Source organism: Oxyura jamaicensis, assembly GCF_011077185.1.
Source record: "Oxyura jamaicensis isolate SHBP4307 breed ruddy duck chromosome 2 unlocalized genomic scaffold, BPBGC_Ojam_1.0 oxy2_random_OJ101608, whole genome shotgun sequence".
Lineage (NCBI taxonomy): Eukaryota > Metazoa > Chordata > Aves > Anseriformes > Anatidae > Oxyura > Oxyura jamaicensis.
In genome coordinates this window covers 29,273-43,531 of record NW_023303577.1, presented here as the reverse complement: position 1 = coordinate 43,531, position 14,259 = coordinate 29,273, and the positions used below count along the sequence as shown (strand labels likewise).

The 14,259-nt window shown below is 39.1% G+C and overlaps 1 long non-coding RNA gene across 1 annotated transcript; it reads left to right on the top strand.

Moving 5' to 3' along the window:
* Window positions 1–1,992: 1,992 nt before the first annotated feature.
* Window positions 1,993–10,140, top strand: LOC118157051. Its single transcript, XR_004746528.1, has 3 exons — window positions 1,993–2,141; window positions 4,129–4,131; window positions 10,103–10,140. It is a non-coding gene; the product is annotated as an uncharacterized LOC118157051 (long non-coding RNA).
* The last annotated feature ends 4,119 nt before the right edge of the window (window positions 10,141–14,259 follow it).

Below are 14,259 nucleotides of genomic sequence, written 5' to 3'. Positions count from 1 at the left end.
TAATTTGTCACTTCAGTTTTGAATCCTCACTTTATGAATTTAAAATGTTAAAAAATCTTTTTAAGATTAATTGCCTTCATGAATGAAGATGTAAATTTAACAGCAAAAAACATATAATGACATACATAAATCAAACATACTATTAATTACAACAAAATTGAATGAACATTATTCTCAACCAATGATAGTTCATTTCAACAGTATTTTGTTGGCTTTGCAAATCTGTGATATTTAAATCAAGGGGCCATCTTTTATCACATAGGTGCAAATCACCTTGAGATAAATTCTTGTTTTACTTTTCTTTCTGATGACTGCACTGGGAGAAATAAGAATATTTGCATGTGTGTCAGAAAGGGAGACGGTCCCGGAGTAACGATGCAACCTTGATGCAAGTATAATCATTCTCCTTTATTGCTTGTTCTAACAGAGTATATATAGACAACTAACTACAGCACGCACCGACAACAACTTATGATTGGTCTAGCTTCTCTCTGCATGCATCTCTAGCTTGTTTCCTCGATATCTCTAATTCAGGGACGTGGGAAACAGTGCAAAGCCACTGTGAATTCCTTTCCCACACATGTGTGGTGTCCCAACTAAATATAATTGCTTTCAAAACTAGATGCCAAGTTTTGGAGGAAATATAATTCCATGAGAAGGAATGGTAATTTTTTAAATGCTGCACTGCTTATACTTTTTTCATATTAAAAACAAAAACTTTTTTTTTTTTTTTTCCCGCTAATTATATTTTAAGATGATTGAGCTAGTTAACTATATTGTTTTCAGAGAGAGGTAATTAACCAAAGTATGGTTATATTTATAATAATGCTTTAGGATAAAGCTTCATATCAACCTGAGCTTAAATGAATTCATGCTAGAAAATTGGGTGTATATTAATAATATAATTTGGTGGACTGATTTAAATATAATTCCTCAGGGGTTCAAGATGACAAATTCAGCAACTGATCTATTGACCTCTATTTGTTCTGGCAATTGGGTCAATTTATAGAAGACACAGGATAGTTTCTGTATGCTAACAATCAGGTACTTCAGTATTTTGCTTGCCTGCTATGCTAAGCTTTTTGACATAATACTGGATCTATTCCTGAACGAATATTTTGAAGTAATTCCCTGAAAACAGCTCATTAATGAGAATGCACTCCTTGTACTATTAAAACCCGACATCATCTCTTTTTAAAGTTTCCACACATTGTTTGACCAAACCAAGCTAAGGAATGGACAAAGTATGAAGCTTGTTCTGGGCAAAAGAAATCAGAGCTTGTATGTGGAGGTAATATTACTAGTCTAGTTTAAGTGTTAACAATCCAATCAAAATAAAACTGATAATAATATTATAAATGCAAGCGGCTTCTGGTGACAACACTCCTAGTTCTGTAAGAAATTGTAAGAGAAATCTAAAACAAACAAAGAAAAAAGCTTAGTTTCATTCCTTTACTCTGATCTTACTTTTGCCTATACAGTGTTCTTTTGAACCTTTATGTCAACAATATTTGTTAAGGAGAAAGATGAGGAATGTCATCTGATTGATCACCTGAAGTCATTTAGCAGCAAAAGAATGCAGTTTATGGTGGACGCCTTCATCCTCAGCCTTAAGTCTGCTTAGGACTCCTTTTTAGTTGATGATACTAAACTAGACTGGGAGGTGCTGTTGACGGGGGGATGCTCTGGAGGGACTCGCAGAGAGGGATCTAGACATATTAGAGCACTGGGCAATCATCAAGCATATGAAGTTCAACAAAGATCAGTTCTGGGTTCTGCACTTGGGATGGAGTAATGCAGGAAAAATGTACAGACTGGGAGATGAGTGGCTGGAGAGATGCACAGAAGAAAGGGATCTGGGGGTGTTTGTTGACAGTAGGCTTAACATGAGTCAGCAGTGTACCCAGGCAGCCAAGTGGACAAATCACATTTTGGGGTGCATTAAACACAGCATATCTAGTTGGTCAAAAGAGGTGATTCTTGTATTATATTTAACACTGGTGTGGCCTCACCTAGAATATGATGTGCAGTTCTGGGCTCCACAATGTAAAAAGGATGTTAAGGTACTTGAAAGTGTCCAGAGGAGGGCAACAAAACTGGTAAAAGGGCAGGAAGGCATGTCCTATGAAGAGAGGATGAGAGTGCTTGGTCTGTCTAGAAGAAGAGAAAGATTAGAGCTGACCTCATAGCTCTCTATAACTTCCTGAGGAGGGTAAGTGGAGAGGTAGGTGCCATCTTCTTTTCCCCTGTACCTGTTGACAGGGAACAGCATAAAGATGTCCCAGGCAAGGTTCAGACTGGATATTAGGAAAAAAAATATTTTCTGTGAGGGTGGTCAAGCACTGTAACAGGCTTTCTAGAGATATGGTTGATGTCCCATGCCTGTCAGTGTTCACAAGGCATTTAGATAATTCCCTCAGTAACATTTTTTAACTTTTAGTTAGTCCTGAAGTGGTCAATCAGTTGGACTAGATGATCTTCGAAGGTCCCTTCCAACTGAACTATTGTATAGTATCGTGTTTTATCATGTTCTATTCTGTTCTGTTCTGTTCTATTCTATTCTGTTCTGTTCTGTTCTATTCTATGCTATTCTACGCTATTCTATTCTATGCTATTCTATGCTATCCATTGTCTTTCTTATAGTAGCCTCCTTTCTTTAACGTTACAGTTTGAAAGTTGCACCATAGCCTCTCCCAGCCCCAATTCACATGAAGGGCTACTGTGCATGCAGTGGTTACCCAGCATTGCTAGTCCTTTAACATATATAGCAGTTTCAGAGTCAGGTGCAGACAAGGTGGACAACAGTAGTTTCACCATGAAACAATTGTCACAGTTTAAACCCGGTTAAAATATCTCAGCCTGTACTGGGGCCTTTTCTAAAGGATGGGACAAAAATCACAGTGTTGATTATGCTGGAAAGACCTGTGGAGTCGAATCTCCCACATATAACAAACTAAACTGAAGATGAAGTGATAATTCAGGTGAGTTTGGAAGAAGGATCAGGGAAGTGTAAAAGTCTATGGCTAGGGTTGAGGAATGCAAGTATTTTTTTCACACTGTAGTTAAAATTTGTATAGACTGTAAGTAGTCTGAACTGAGGATTCAGCTGATTCTTTTACACAGTGTTCTTCAGGAGTTGCCAATTGTATATGCTTATTTCAAACCACACAGCATTCATTCATGCAAATTGTCTCCTGGAGTCTGAAGATCCATGTCCTTCACACTAAAAATTGCATTTGAAAAATAAAATTTAAAGGACCTATAATTTATTTTTAATGTTTTAAAACCCATATCACCCATGACAAGTAAATGTATGTATATGTGTGTTCTGGTTTCTGTATTTTTCTGTATCAATTTCCATTGATATCACTGTTTGCCAGTTGAAATCAAATGAAATATCTGACTGCACTCTTGAGCTGCGTGTACTTTGACATCACAACTGTTCTTAATGGGTTTTCCATGTGCCCAGTGGAATACATTCTGCCATGCTGGAAGCCACATGCATATATAGAATCCTTTTTTTTTTTTTTTTTTTTTTTTTTTTTCCTCTGCTCTATTGCTCTATTCAGGTAATTTTTTGGCACATGCAAATCAAATGCTGTCCAATGGAGATGCACTTGAAATAATGGGGCAATGAAGTCTCAGAGGAGGGAGCTTCTAAAGCATGAGGAGGAGGTTTCAAATCAATTTGCATATTGGCAATCTAAATGCACATTGTCTTGGCAAATAACATGCACTGACATGGAAAAAAAAATCTCTCTTACAGGCACAATGTGACTGAAAGATGCATAACAGTGTAGATAGACCAAAGATGAACTATGAGTGCGCTATAGGTTTACTGAAGGTAAGAGCCAGACCTTCAGTGTCCTCCCTGAGGTTATTACCTTTATGAAGGACAATATGATATATAATCAAGCTCTTGACTACATTATAGTTGTTAACTCCAAATAAGAAAATTGCCACCAGAGTTTCATATGGTCTTCCTGACCTTGCAAATGTATTTATTTTTGAGTCATGTTTGTGTGCTGTGGTGTAAAGATACAATTTAATATATTTTAACCTTACTATGCCTCATGGCTCAAGTATTCATTCAGCTGCCTGACCACATTTTGGTAATGTGTCTGACAGACAGTCTCTACTGACAAAGGTGATAGGAATGTTTTGTATGAAGTGTTTTTATCAAATCCTTGGAAAGGTCTACAGTGTTCAGTCAAGCCATATTATGTGTATATTTCATTTAGATGAAGAAGTTATTATAGGCTGCCTACACATAGAGTAAAGAGAAAGTTCAGTAGAGGGCAATTCAAAACATAAGTCTAACTTTGGTGTTTCTAACGCCTGCCTCTCTCTGTTAACTATAAAAGGATCCTAAAGACCTGACAGTTTCCTATTCAGGTAACAACTTTTCATTGAATCTACTCGTAATTGACACTTTTTTTTTTTTTTTAAATGCATTTATTCGCAGAGTTTTCATAAATATGTATATATATATTTCCCCCAAGATGTATAATTTTTGACAGAGAAAATGGACTCGTGGAAAAGAAGACCACAATAAGTTGCAGTACAAAAATGTTATATATATAAAACCATGGAGTTCACTCAGGAGTTACAGCTCCATCTCACATATATTTTGATGAGGGTTGTAAAAGCTGAGAAACTTTGCATCTGTGATAGCCTGATTCACAATGAGGACTTAAGCAGTAAGTAAATTGCAGAAGTCAGCTAATGATAATCCCTCTCCCTAGATAGCTTAGTGTGTAAGCATAGTTAATGGAAGAAAGTTAAATAGTTTGAAATAACAACATAAAAGTAATGGTATGAAAATAAATGTGGTAAATGGCATAACCACAGTCTAGCTTCAGAAAACAGAAGAGTTTCCCCGGGATTTGCCATGTGCTTTTTAAGAAGTAATTGAGAGCTGATGAAGACTGCTTTCTGTACAGGAAAAGAGGTAAAATGGTTGTATTAAATTCATCTCACCCATAAAATCCATTTCAGTGTCTGCAGGTGCCCTTGTTTAATGGCTTGTCATGGTCCATTTTATTATTATTATTATTTTATTATATTGAATATGGTGCTGAACAGATGCCTGGAAGCTTTATATTTTTCTTATTTGCATCAGTGTACATATTCATGTGTGTGTGTCTGTGTATCTGTGTATGTGTATCAGTGCATGTGGTACATAAAGAAGGGGTGTGCATTTCCATGTGAAGGTTGCCAAGGGCTTCAGCATTTAGGACTAGAGATAGTCATAAGGGAATATATTAAGTTTATGGAAAAAAATCATTTTTCACAATATGTCTCTGATCAAAATTAGATCCAATTCATTAAAAAACAATTCTGCGAACAAGAAGCTTCCCAGTAGCTACTTAATGAAACTGACCTTCTTGTCAATGTTGTTGTTAACGGCATTATGGGGTCTGATGAGAATGCTGATTTTGTTTAGCTTTGTAGCAGGTCCCCACATTAATGGCTGACTCTGTGAATTTAAAGGAAATCACAGAGTTGGGTCTGCTGTAAGAGGCTAGTAATTTTGGCAGTGTTAACTTCAGATGGGTTTTCCTCAGGGACTTAGGGATGAGCCAAACTCCAAATAGAACATGAATTCTTAGATCTTTCAGATGCCAAACATGAAGGGAAACAGCTTAGGCTATGGATACTAAGCTCTCCAGGCTTAGAAGTGAATAGTGATGCAGAAGGTTAAGAAAGTTATTGTAAACAGTAAGAAATCTGAAAAACAAAATTTGTTTGCACACAGTAAATGCCAGGGCATAATAGCTTATAAATACATATATATTCAAAAGTAAACAAATAACAGTATCAATAAATAATAATAATAATAATAATAATAATAATAATAATAATAGACCTGTTGAACTTGATGACTTTGGTGAATACATTTTTTACTACAGACCTGGTCTATGGATCGTCACTGTAATACACTTTAAAATTTGAAAAAGGATTCTGGGACTTTGCTGATGCTAGAAGTACTTAGGGACCAAAGCGTTTTTTTTCCATCCAAACTTACGAGACTTAGGTCTAATAAGTGCTGTAAAAACATTTACTAGAAAGCAAAGTTTTCAGGTGTTCCAGAAGTGAAATACTCACTGACTTTCACATTTAATTTAAGAGTTTTCTAAGCAGTTGAAAGTAAGCCCGGCTGCAGAAATTCCTGAGAAGATAGGTACATATAGGTACATATAGCTCTTCATTATGATACGAACAAAGTTTTATGTATATCTACTCTTTTTATTCATTAATTTGTTCTTATTCCTGAGATGTATCTAATCCGCTAAGATTATTCAATGCACACCTGAAAAGAGTTAAGCCTCTCATTTTGTCTCCAAATTCATGCAATTACCGACAGATAAAGACATTGAACAATCTCTGCAATCAACAGCCATTAAAAGCTCCTTCACTTTCCTCTGTGGTGGCACACAGACTACTAGAAAAGTATCTACTAGAAGATTATGTATAAGGACAATGTAAGGACACAGGAGTCTGGCAACATACTTGAAGTCTGAATTTAAATATCTCACTTTTGGAGAGCGAAGGAGGTTAATGTCTCTGTTGTCCTCCTAGGCTCCCTGTTTTTGCTTCCACCCTTTGCAGGCTACCTATTTGTGTTTGATTTTGGCCAGGAGCATCTTGTGCATCCATGCAGGCCTCCTGGCATTTTGCTTGACTCCCTTGTTGAGAAGCATCATTCTTGAGCTTGGATCTGTGAATGTAACCAGCTTTCTTGGGCCCCTCTTTCATCCAGGGCTTTATCCCACATTACTCTATGAAGGATCACCTTTGATATGCTGGCAACAGTCCTCTTAATGCAGCCTAGAATACCTGCACACATGCATGTATACATACATGCACAAACACATACATGCACGTATGCAAATGTACTACACAACTTTCATGTTGAGATATTCCCTATGTAAAAACAAAGAAGTTTCAATTGTTTATTCATCTAAGTGCATAGTTTAGATCTTGATCCTAGTCTGAGAAGTAAATCATCAAAATAAACAAACTAACAAACAAATAAATAATCACTGGAAAGCAATCAAATTCATGTGAGTGCTTAAAGACCATAGATAACAGAGTATATTTCAGAGAATGTTCAGCTGTCTAAATCATGCCACCAAGCAGAAGATAGATATTTAAATAGTGCTGAAGGACTGGCAAGCTTCACAATCTAAGCAATATTCCAGATATTTACATTGAGTGCTATACAAAGTACATGTGGAAAGTGTTTTAATTCCTTTTACTCATCAGTTAGACAATTTAACCATTATTAAAAAAAAAAATATGTTACTATATATGCTATATACTGTGTGGAAGTTTAAAGTTAACTAGGGAAGTTTAATCACAGCTTCATCAGTACTGAGTAGATAGCCTTGCAGGAGGTGACATTCTGCCCAGGTAATATATATACAAAAAAGAATACAAAAAGAGACAGGAAGAGAAAATGTATGTATAAATAAACAACATGTAAAAATGACACTAGTTATGGTCATTCACTTCTTGTTTACATAAACTCGTGTATGTTCCATTCAACAGTTAGACGTATTAGACAGTTAGACGTAGCTGAAAGAAGGCTTGTTGGAGGTGTGCCGGGGGAACAATGGCAAGGCCAGGGGAGAAGGCAATGGCCCAACTGAAGTGCATCTACACTAATGCACGCAGCATGGGTAGCAAACAAGAGGAGCTGGAAGCCATCGCGCAGCAGGAAGGCTATAACGGAAACGTGGTGGGACCACTCTCATGACTGGAATGCTGCAATCACTGGCTATAGGCTCTTCAGAAGGGACAGGCAGCACAGAAGGGGTGGTGGAGGGGCTCTCTATATTAGAGAGTGTTTTGGTGTGGAACTTGAGACTGGGAATGATAAGGTAGAGTCCCTATGGGTTAGGATCAGTGGGAAGGCCAACAAGGCAGGCATACTGATGGGGTTCTGTTACAGACCGCCAAACCAGGATGAGGGGATGGATGAGGAGTTCTACAGGCAGCTGGCGGAAGTTGCGAAATCATCAGCGCTTGTTCTTGTGGGGGACTTCAGCTTCCCAGACATATCCTGGAAACACAACACAGCCTAGAGAAAGCAGTCCAGGAGGTTTCTGGAGAGCATGGAAGATAACTTCCTGATGCAGCTGGTTGGCGAGCCTACCAGGGGAGGTGCCCCACTAGACCTTCTGTTCATTAACAGAGAAGGACTGGTGGGAGACGTGCTGGTCGGGGGCTGTCTTGGGCAGAGTGACCACAAAATGGTAGAGTTCTCAATACTCAGCGAAGTCAGGAAGGGGATCAGTAAAACCGCTGTCTTGGACTTCCGGAGGGATGACTTTGAGCTGTTCAAGACACTGGTTGGCAGAGTCCCTTGGGAGGCGGTACTGAAAGACAGAGGAGCCCAGGAAGGCTGGGCACTCTTCAAGAAAGAAATCTTAATGGTTCAGGAGCGGTCTGTCCCCACTTTCCCAAAGAAGAGACGGCATGGTAGAAGACCGGCCTGGCTGAACAGAGGGTTGTTGCTTATTTTAGGAGAAAAAAGAGGGTTTATAATCTTTGGAAAAGACGATGGGCCACTCAGGAGAACTATAAGGATGTTGCAAGACTGTGCAGGGACAAAATCAGAAAGGCCAAAGCTCATCTGGAGCTCAATCTGGTTACTGCCGTTAAAGATAACAAAAAATGTTTTTATAAATACATCAGCACAAAAAGGAGGACTAAGGAGAATCTCCACCCTCTACTGGATGCAGGGGGAAACTTAGTTACAAGAGATGAGGAAAAGGCTGAGATGCTTAATGCCTTCTTTGCCTCAGTCTATAGCACCAAAACCAGTTGTTCTCTGTATACCCAGTACCCTGAGCTGGTGGAAGGGGATGGGGAGCAGAATGTGGCCCTCACAATCCATGAGGAAATGGTTAGTGACCTGCTACAACATTTGGATGTACGCAAGTCGTTGGGGCTGGATGGGATCCACCCGAGGGAACTGAGAGAACTGGCGGAAGATCTGGTCAAGCCGCTTTCCATCATTTATCGGCAGTCCTGTCTATCAGGGGAGGTCCCACTTGACTGGCGGCTAGCAAACGTGACACCCATCTACAAGAAGGGCCAGAGGGAAGACCCAGGGAACTGTAGGCCTGTTAGTTTGACCTCAGTGCCAGGGAAGCTCATGGAGCAGATTATCTTGAGTGTCATCACGTGGCATTTGCAGGGTAAGCAGGCGATCAGACCCAGTCAGCATGGGTTTATGAAAGGCAGGTCCTGCTTCATGAAATTGTTCTCCTTCTATAACAAAGTGACACGCTTAGTGGTTGAGGGAAAGGCTGTGGATGTGGTCTACCTTGATTTCAGTAAGGCTTTTGACACCATTTCCCACAACATTCTCCTCAAGAAACTGGCTGCTCATGGCTTGGACTGGCGTATGCTTTGTTGGATTAAAAACTGGCTGGATAGCTGGGCCCAGAGAGTTGTGGTGAATGGAGTCAAATCCAGTTGTAGGCCGGTCACTAGTGGAGTCCCCCAGGGCTCGGTACTGGGGCCAGTCCTCTTTAACATCTTCACCGATGATCTGGATGAGGGGATCGAGTGCACCCTCAGGAATTTTACAGACGACACCAAGTTAGGTGCATGTGTCGATCTGCTTGAGGGTAGGAAGGCTCTGCAGAAGGATCTGGATAGGCTGGACCGATGGGCTGAGGCCAACGGTATGAAATTCAACAAGGCCAAGTGCCGGGTCCTGCACCTGGGGCACAACAACCCCAAACAGAGCTACAGGCTGGGAGATGTGTGGTTAGAAAGCTGCCTGGCAGAGAAGGACCTGGGAGTATTTGTTGACAGTCGGCTGAATATGAGCCAGCAGTGTGCTCAGGCGGCCAAGAAGGCCAGCAGCATCCTGGCTTGTATAAGAAACAGCGTGGCCAGCAGGTCCAGGGAAGTGATTGTCCCCCTGTACTCGGCTCTGGTGAGGCCGCACCTCGAGTACTGTGTTCAGTTTTGGGCCCCTCACTACAAGAAGGACATGGAGGTGCTTGAGAGAGTCCAGAGAAGGGGAATGAAGCTGGTGAAGGGTCTGGAGAACAAGTCTTACGAGGAGCGGCTGAGGGAGCTGGGATTGTTCAGTCTGGAGAAGCGGAGGCTCAGGGGTGACCTTATTGTTCTCTATAGGTACATTAAAGGAGGCTGTAGTGAGGTGGCGGTTGGTCTATTCTCCCACATGCCTGGTGACAGGACGAGAGGGAGAGGGTTAAAGTTGCACCAGGGGAGGTTTAGGTTGGATATTAGGAAGAACTTCTTTACTGCATGGGTTGTTAGTCACTGGAATAGGCTGCCCAGGGAAGTGGTTGAGTCACCATCCCTGGAGGTCTTTAAAAGACATTTAGATGTAGAGCTTAGGGATATGGTTTAGTGGAGGACTTGTTAGTGTTAGGTCAGAGGTTGGCCTCGGTGATCTTGGAGGTCTCTTCCAACCTAGTCTATTCTGTGATTCTGTGATTCTCTTCTTGTGCATGCCCAACTTCTTTGCTGGCAGAGCAGTATGAGAGCCTGAAATGTCCTTGACTCTGTCTAAATACTGATCTGCAACAATTAAAATTTCAGTGTGTTATCAACATTAATTTTATGTTAAATCTAAAACACAGAACATACAAAAAAAATTATCTCCATCTCTGCCAAAACTAGGACAGATGTGTTTAGAACTTCTCCATACAGTAAAAAGACAATATTGTAGCTTCAAAGACTAATTATAAATTAGTCTAGGAAACCCAAAGTAACATGGTAAATATTTCTATTCCCTTGCCTCTCCTCTCACGGTTGATAAAAAATTCCTGTTTGGAAGAAGGAAAAAGAGAAATGTAATTTAGAATAACTGGTTTTGTCTAGGGTCCTGCTTTGAGTGTTACATTGTGTTTTTCTTTCATTTGTTTATAAACATTAAATAAACTATATTTATATGAGATCCTAATCCTATATATTGAGGATGACATTTTACTCTTTGTGTTGTTCTCGGTCTGGCTGGGATGGAGTTAACATTCCCTGCCGCAGCCCATGTAGCTAGAACATCATTAGTACTACAGTAGTGCTTTGTCTATTGCGGCACAATACTGTCACCGCATCAGGACTCCCTCCAAACCCCAAGAGCCAGCAGTCTGGGGGTGGGCAAGAGATGGGGAGGGGATATCGCTAGGGCAGCTGACCTAAACCTACCAAAGGGATATTCCATACCATGTGGTGTCACACTTAGCAATAAAAGATGGGAAAGGGAAACAGGGGGAGGGGAGGGGGAAAGACTCTTGTTGTGAAAACATCTGTCCTCCCAAACAACCATTATGTATATTGGCTCTGCTTACTAGGATGTAGCTGAACATCGCTTGCTGATGGGAAGTAGAGAATAACTGCTTATCTCTCTCTGTGCTTCCGTGTGGACAGCTGTGGTGCAGCTTGGCTGCCCACCCAAGTAAAACCACCACATATGTCCAATATGGATATACATCAATGGATTGTAACTGCAAGTTATATTTGGCTCCAAGATATGGAGAAAGTAATTTCCATTAGAATATTTCTTTTACAAATACCTAGAAGCAGTTGTGTTAATGAATTATATGATTAATATTAATAAATATATAACTAAGCATTTTAAATGTCTATAACTTTTTATACTATGAAAACGTGTCCTGCAGCTATATTGTTACTGTAGTCTAATGTGTCAATTGAAGGTGCTAATGCAAAGTTTGCTCTAAGCACAATTTTCAGTCTTATACATTATCCTTATTGAGAAGAAAGGAGTTTGAGAAGATCTGATAAGTTGTTCATTAGCATGTTACATAGGCAGAAAGAATGTCAGTAATGTTTGCACAAAGCCTCAGCAAATTGCTTTCCTTTTTTACCCCACTGATGTATCACAGACGCACCGGAATATATAAGCAATCTCTCAGTGCAAGAATAAACGTTTTGAACAATTTGATCTACATATTGGTCAGTTATTGCTTTCTTCAGTAGTATTATTTCTGGCCAATTCAATGCAGAAGGCCTCCTTGGAAGAACCTTGATCTGTTCAATTTTTACCCATAATGACGTGGCTATCAATGCAATAATTTATGAATGTAACTATCAATGAAAATTTATGTTCTGTTTTCCCTGGTTTAAAATGTAAGTTTTGGGAGGGTGGTGGGGTTGTTCACTGATGCATTTGAAACCTTATAATGACATTTTTATTTCTATGTATAACAGTGGGATATATAACAGCAGCTGATGAGGATATGTGAAGATTTACAGGTTGAACCTGTTAGACATCATTAAGCATCAGTTGATGCATGCATCCAGACTGCAAGAATGTTTTGGACTTTATTCCTTCTCAAACCTTTTTTTTTTTTTTTTTTGTTTTGTTTTGTTTTTGTTTTTTTCATAGGAAATGTGTAGGATTCTTTTTCAACAGAAATCGAAATTTGAGATTCCTTTTTTTTTTTTTTAAAAAAAATATCTTTTTCTCACATAGAGAAAAAAAATATTTTCAGTTTAGTCATAATTCCATTGTGTTGTTAAGTGAGTATTTTCACAGAACTAGAACCATGAAAATCCCGTATTATTAGGTGCCTTAAATTAAATTAAGAAACTATAGAGAAACCCAGCAGCATTTTAAAATCAGTCATCTAATGCGATAATACAGTTGAAGAAGGCTTTGTACATTATTCATCTCTTATATTACTGAGCATTATGGAATTAAATGCAGTTTGTGCTTGGTGTACAATGACTCAGAGTCCTATCTAAATTATTCTATTGTGCTATGTATTGTCAAAGGGAAGAAAACCAGCAGTGAGCCTGCAGGTGCTTTTAGAGGTGCTTGTTCATAGTAAAATGCAGTGTTTACAGTGCTGCTTTTATATGTTTGTATTTTGGAAAAGATAGACAATATCTAATTATAGCTTAGCTATGATGTTCATCTTCAGACAAGACACCAACATTTGTAACTGCAGTGGATTCAATGACAGAGTGAGTAGTTTAACCTTTGCACAGTAATGTTCCCTTATACCCACATCTCAGAACAACCTGATGCTTATCAGGTGAATATCTTAACCAGCTGCTGTTATGCAAAAGTATCAGAAGTGGTACTGAAGAGCTTGCCAAGGCATAATTTTTAGTGACAAAAACTCTCAGGATTTTCCACATCTACCTTTTTAAAGCATGGAATTACCAGGAGACTTGGAAGACATATAATTTCTTCAGTTATAAGGCTCTCGTAAAGTGCTTCACAACTGAGCAAACATTTCTCCTCCTCCCATCTCTTACTTCCATCTTGCGCTTACAACTCTCTACACAGAAAAGGATCATAGAATGGTTTGGTTTGGAAGGGACCTTAAAGATCATCTAATTCCAAGCCCTCTCTCAATGGGCCAGGACACCTCCCACTAGACCAGGTTGCTCAAAGCTCCATCTAACTTGACCTTGAACACCTCCAGGGATGGGGCATCCACAGCTTCTCTGGGCAAGCTGTTCCAGTGCTTTACCTCATAGTGAAGACATTCTTCCCAACATCTGATCTAAATCTACTCTTTTTTAGTTTAAAACCACTAGCCCTCGTCCTATCAGTACAATCCCTGATAAAGAGTCCCTCTCCAGCTTTCTTGTAGGCCCCTTTAGGAAGGTTGCTATAAGGTCTCCTCGGAGCCTTCTCTTCTCCAGGCTGAATAACTCCAGCTCCCTCAGCCTGTCTTTGTAGGAGAGGTGTTTCAGCCCTTTGATCATCTTTGTGGACCTCCTATGTATCTATGGAAGCCTTTCTTGTTGCTCTTTATGTCCCTGGACAAATTTAATTTAATAGGGCTTTAGCTTTCCTAATCTGATCTTTGACTGCTCACTGTTGTCTGTAAAAAGTATTATAAAAGTATTATGCTACTATATATATATATATATATATATATATATATATATAAGAGATTGTTCTACTATCTACTAGAATTATCCACATAATTTCATTGGACATTTTTGGCATGGAAAATAAATGGTTAGAATCAGATTTTAAAATTAATAGTCAATATTTTCAAGTTTTAGTTTTAAATCTATGTGTGACACTGGTTTGGATCAGAATCCAAATCTGAAGTTATTACCACTTCCCCTTTTTATGCCTTAATGACATTTCAGGTATGAGACATTACATAAACTTAATATTTTTCAGATTTTTTTTCTTGGTCTGCAGCTTATTAGTATTTCCTCAGAAAGAGAATTTAATGAAAAGCAATTTTCCTTTACAATTAGATTAAGACATTAAAG